General features: G+C 32.9%; 1 pseudogene; it reads right to left on the bottom strand.

Annotated features, from left to right (window-relative positions):
* Positions 1–1,690: 1,690 nt before the first annotated feature.
* Positions 1,691–4,746, bottom strand: LOC136319517 (dnaJ homolog subfamily C member 10-like; annotated as a pseudogene).
* Between the last annotated feature and the right edge of the window lie 1,688 nt (positions 4,747–6,434).

Consider the following 6,434-nt stretch of genomic DNA (forward strand, 5'->3'; position numbering starts at 1 on the left):
AATCAAGGTGGCTTCTGGAAGCTAGAAAACTAAAAGAAAATAGATTCTCTTCTAGAGATTCTAGAAAGAACCTTTAGCTTTATGGGACCAATTTTGGACTTCTGAACTCCAAAATAGTAAGATAATAATTTTGTGTTGTTTTAAGCCACTAAACAGGTAGCAATTTGTTACAGCAGCAATAGCAAACTAATAAGTTACAACTTACTTTGTGGGTTTTTTGGGACAGTTTCTATGTATTTTTTTTTTATCATTGAGTAATTAGAAATGAAAACAAAATGATAATCAATGGCAATACTTTCAATATTTTTTCTAAAGTGGTATGGAAATTAATATATAATGGCATACATTAGTAATATTTCTTTAACTATTGTCTAATAGACTGATGATAGGTCACTGGAGAGTCTCTCTAAAATCTTCTTATTCTATTAAGAAAACTCTTTAATAGTAAAATCTGGAGCTCTGGCCTAATAAATTACAAAGTATGAGATGATTTGTGTGACTTTAAGGTCGACTGAAATCTCTCTAGAGTACAAAAGATAGTAATATCCGGGGAGTCCATTCTCTAACACTTTCCCAAATGTATTAATTATATAAGACTGAAGTGTTCTTGGCATTGTCAACATAATAGTTCCAAACTATCTTGAAGATAAATTCTCTCTTGCCTGAAAAATCATTCTATACTAATCTAAAAAAATTATGTTTTGACAACCATTGCACTTTTATGTACTAGAGTCTTATTTATGTTATAAAACATAACTTATTTATGTTTCTCAAATTGAAACCAGAAAAGGGTTTTTCTTCATTTTTAGGAAATGGTTGAAATAGCAATCACACTTTGGTGTCATTTGATTCTTGTGATTTGCTCTAAACACAGCAGAATTCTCTAAAAAATTAAGCCATGGAAAACTAAACTTAGTTTATAGTGTAAGAAAGCAGAGATGTTGTGAATATCATTCTTTCAGAAATTTTGGAAGGCTGCTTAAGAAATCACCTCCAATCGGCAAATTCATCAACATCAGCATGAATAAAACAATGATTCCTGATTTCATATCATTATTGGGGAAGTTTTTAGCTTATTTCACTTATTATTAGTGGTTACAAAAATGTACCAATCTCTTTTGTGTAACTTGCATAGTTATAAACAGTCATAAAATTTCACAACAGGTAGAAAGTCAGGACTAGAAAAAGAGATTTTAAAGACCATTTTAGAACATTTTACTTATCAATAATCAATGTATAATTATAATAAATACTGTAAAACTTAAAATAGTATATTATTATCAAAATTAGATTTAATTCATTCTAATATTCAAACCTTAGCATGCCTTTTTATGATTCTTTGCATATTAAAGCTTGTATTCCTAGCGTTCATGTAAAACTTAGTCCTAAATAAATGTAAAATTTAATATTTTGTCTCTTATATTTTAACAAAAATAATGGAGGAATTATGTATTAATTTGCAACCCAAAATCATTATGATAAGTGATAATTTGAAGATTTCTTTTGTGTTAGGGTGGTTACTGAAAGTTTTCATAAACTGAATCTATATTTATATACTTATTTACACACCAAGAAATCTAAAGGAAGTGGGTTTTAGGGTCATTTTATTTATTTCTTCCAATATTATGTTCATTTATTACCACCAAAAGTGTAGAAACAATCTAAAAAAGATGTCTTCTGATGTCCCTTGTCAGAACTGCTTTGCAACATTATCTTTAGTAACATTAAAGTTCACTCTATTTCTCTTTCCATGTTTTTGAAAATTTTACAACTTTTCATATATGAAGGTAGCAATCACTTTTGCATTTCCAGCTTCTGTTTACTCTCCCCAAATATTTATCTTTGTTCTTTCACGGGGATAAAGTTTAACAGTTGGATAGGCTCTGGTAGTAGCTCTCTGGACTGTATGAGCATAAGCATGACAATCTATTTTTTCAGCTTTCACTTTTCATTTAATTTTCTTAGCCAAAAGCTCAAAGTTTGGAGCAAAATTTTGAATAGCCCACACCAAAAAAGCATAAAAAAGTCAACCACCCAATGTTTTTGTTTTTGTTTTCCCCTGTAAAATGTTTTCATTTAATGTCTGCAGTGTTAGAGCTATAGATGCTTGAGGTAAAAATTCTAGACGCAAGTTTTTTTTTACCAGAGAAATAGAAAATAGGCGTCTTTATTCTAATCATTGTAACTATGATATTGATAAGATTTATTTGATTTGAAGACAAATCTTATCTCAAGAGTATTTCTGAACATTTTATTTGGCACTGATACTGTTGGCAGTCTCTGCTGTCCAATTTGATAAGTCCAGTTAATGTCCAAGCTATTCTTTTTCATTCTAGCATTAAGAGTTGCAATGGATGACATCATGGAGAATAGAAATCAACCATCCAGGTTTTGTTCTGTTTTCTTTGTTTAAATAGTTCATTGAATGTGGTAAGTGTCAGTGAGATTACTGAACGATTTATGAAACTGTCTATGAACTCCAAGATCTATTGGGCAGAGTGATGTCCTTTATATTCATGAATGTTGGACTGGTTGAGCACTGCTGTTCTTGGATAAGCCTGAATGCTATACATGTTACTGAGTCCCTCATGATCTGTACAAACTAGTATACAAAACTTAAGCTGATCATAAATGTACTTTGATAAAATGTACTTTGGTAAAAAAAAAAAACAACTTCAACATAGTGAACCCCAGGGGGCAAAAAAATGAACAAGTCATGGTATTTTGTCATTGGTAGAAAAATTCTGAGGTGCAAATGTGGCAAGAGGAGAATGAACACCTTTATTTTGGCAAAGGCAAGTCTATCATAAAGAATCTTCTTGCCATGATAAATTTCATATTCTTTGGCTCCCTGTCCTTTAAATACTGCTAGACAGGGATGAAAAAGAGAGATTACTACAGATGCCTGGTGCAGAGGAACAGTCAAAGTTGCCAACTTGAATATATTCTTTTTTTTATTTTTGTGTGTGCACACAAGAGAGGGACAGAAAGGGACAAGACAGACAGGAAATGGATGACATGAGAAGCATCAACTCATAGTTGCAGCCTCTTAGTTGTTCGCTGATTGCTTTCTCATACAAGCCTTGACTAGCAGGCTCCAGCAAAGCCAGTGACCCCTTGTCCAAGCCAGCAACCTTGGACTCAAATCAGAGATGTTGGGGTTATGAATCTGGGTCTTCAACACCCCAAGCCAATGCTCTATTCACTGCACCACCACCTGGTTAAGCAAATTGTTCATTTTTAAGTAAAGTTTTTAGCTTCTTTATTCAGAATCATTTGAATTATTTTTTTCCAAAATGGAAAAATAAGAGCCACCAATGATAAGTTAGGTGATCTTCTAGTGTGTTTGCCAAAAGTAATTCAAAATCTAGAAGACTATGCATTATTTCAAAATATATTTCTTAAGCATCTACTGAATCAAAAAACAAAACACTGCCTTTTGCTTTGTTATGTAAAGTGTCTCCAGGAGGATGATAGGCTTGTTATAATGTCCCAGCTTGTACACAGGTTGTCTTGGGTGGCACAGTTCATCTTTCCTACATTGACGAGACCATCCAACATACTACTAAGCTGGAGACATGTTGTGATGTCAAACAATCTTTTGGAACAAAAGGTGATCAGTCAGGTAATACTAGCAGCAAAACCAGTTTGTATTAGCAAAATTTCCTGTCTATTCTGTCACTGTACTTCTTTTTTATTATTATTATTTTTTTACAGAGAGAAAGTCAGAGAGAGGGATAGATAGGGACAGAAAGACAGGAACGGAGAGAGATGAGAAGCATCAATCATCAGGGGTTTTTTTTGTTGTTGTTGCAACACTTTAGTTGTTCATTGATTACTCTCTCATATGTGCCTTGACCATGGGCCTTCAGCAGATTGAGCCAGCGACCTTGGGTCCAAGCTGGTGAGCTTTTGCTCAAACCAGATGAGCCCACGCTCAAGCTGGCAACCACGGAGTCTCGATCCCGGGTCCTCCACATCCTAATCTGATGCTCTATCTACTGGGCCACCACCTGGTCAGGCTGTCCCTGTATGTACTGCTAATATTCTGCATGGTGAAACTCACTAGACTTTCATTTGATCTGTCACCACAGTATTTCACTGTAGTATTCCTGACCTAACAATGAAGAGGCTGGGACAACTGTTGACTCCTTTCATTCAGCAAAGCATTCTATTACCACAACAGTTAATGACTCCAATTCAAAATAATCTATCCATTTCTTTAGCAAAGTCTCTCCAATGTAGGAGTTAAATCATGGCAGTGTTAACATCCTGGAAATTAAAAGTTCACAAGCTACACTTCTCTAGAATTAACTGCAGCATCAAATTCTCTTCTAGCCAATACTGAGATTTCATAATCATCATCATAAATAACAAAATCATAACTATAATAATTTCAACTTTCATACTAAGCTAGCCTCCTTCTTGATTAGCTGCAAGTTCTTTTATCCATATCTGTCATACTTTTCTCACAGATCCTTATCTTTGAATACTTCATATGTTGTATTTATTTTTAAAAAATTCACTATATGTATTTGGATTATTTGTGTGTTTATCAGGATAAAACTTCAATGCCAACTTTTTGAAAGCTTGTCTTATTTCTCTGCTGCTTACAATTTTGTACACTCCAAATAAACTGTAAAAATCTTAAACTGTGTCCACTAAATTTTCCATATATACTATAGAACACAGATTGACCCTTTTCAAGTCTCTGACATAGTCATCTTTATTTTACTAAACTTCCATTCTCTTTCTTATACAAGTTCTGACTTAAGTAAACACTAATATACACCACTGGTTCCAGTTAATGTAATATAATAAGTAAGTTTGAGAAATTCTGTCTACATTAGCCCAAGCATGACTGAAACATCATGAAATTGTCTGCCAAATGTTGAATTCAGTGTTGCATGGGTCACCTCCTACAGCCACTCTCCCATCCTCTGTGCCTGGTGACTGGCTGATCCTACCCAGTAAAATACAAGACGAAAAAAGTAGAAAGATCAGCCCGGACATTCACTGTCATCATCACAAAAAAAGTAACCAGAAAATAACAAAGATATGACATTATTATGACTATATCTCAACATTCTTGAGTGATTAAAATGACCCTGGAGAGGAGCTAACCTGAGAGGGGGCCTGCGCAGCTCATGCTCCCCCACCCAGAGGGCTGCTGCCCAGAGAATGGCGTAAAATGAAATTTGTTGTAAAAACAAACAAACAAACAAACAAACAAAAAAAAACAATGTAAGCAAATTCTAAAAGCACAAGAAGAAAATAAACAGATAAGAGGGTGCTAAGTTTGTCTCCTACGATGTCATAAAAAATGAGCAGTACTAAAAGGTGGGCATGATTCCTGCTGCATACTTTATAGATGTCAGTGTCATTACCTCTTATTCACATTGAATAATGATGAAGACTTACAGTCAATTTCCCATAACCCTCAGGATGTGATGTAGGTGATGTATGTGATATATGAGCTGGGGTCAAATTTTATCTCATAAATCAAGAGAATGTGCCTTTCAATGACATAAAGTTTAAAGATTAAATAAGTTATTTGTCTTCTATATTATCAGGTCATAACTGTATATTTAAGAAAATGTATCTAAATACTGTTTCATCTCTGTATTTTATTCAAAATAAATAGTTTTATTTCTCTTTAAATTTTTTCATTTTAGTATGTAAAATGTATATTTCTAGCTTTATATAAATATAGACATATATTGGGACAAATGTAGGTTTATAGTTGTGAGAACACAAAACAGAGTTTACTCTTGTATTAGTGTTTATTGATTATCATATTTTCCACATGAGCAACTGTAAAACTACGTTTGCACTACTCTGTAAATACATATACATGATGATAAAAACATAAGCAGAAAGTTAATCCCATAGTAATAAATATTTTGATTTATTCCATAATATTTAATCACTAAAATAGAATTAAAAACAAAGTATATAACAGTCACTTTTATAAATTACCTGGGATGCTTACATTTAGTTTTCTAAATCATTATACATAATTTATTAAGTTATCAATGAAAATATTAAATCTGAAAATGATCTGAATTTGCTTAATGAGTCATTTAAGATACTTTTATCTCTCTGTAAAAAATTTTGACAGTTATTTCAAATAAAAATATTAACAAGTGCCTTATTTTTATATTATGTCCTTTGGTAATGATTATACTTCTAGACAAAATTTAAGAAGTCACATCATAGTTTCACCAGAAACGAATTTAAGCCTTAACAACACTGTGGCTCAGGGGAAGAAAAAAGTGCCTTTAGGGCATCTCTATTTTTTTTTTCATTTTTTATGTCTTTTATAACAACCTTCTCTCTCCTTAGCGACCTCTCTTATACCCAATTCTACCAGTTTCTCCAAAGCACCCAGTTTATTTCCAATTCTGAGCTTCCCTGTTCTTTCCTTCTTTATC

The sequence above is a fragment of the Saccopteryx bilineata genome, chromosome 1, assembly GCF_036850765.1.
Source record: "Saccopteryx bilineata isolate mSacBil1 chromosome 1, mSacBil1_pri_phased_curated, whole genome shotgun sequence".
Classification (NCBI taxonomy): Eukaryota; Metazoa; Chordata; class Mammalia; order Chiroptera; family Emballonuridae; genus Saccopteryx; species Saccopteryx bilineata.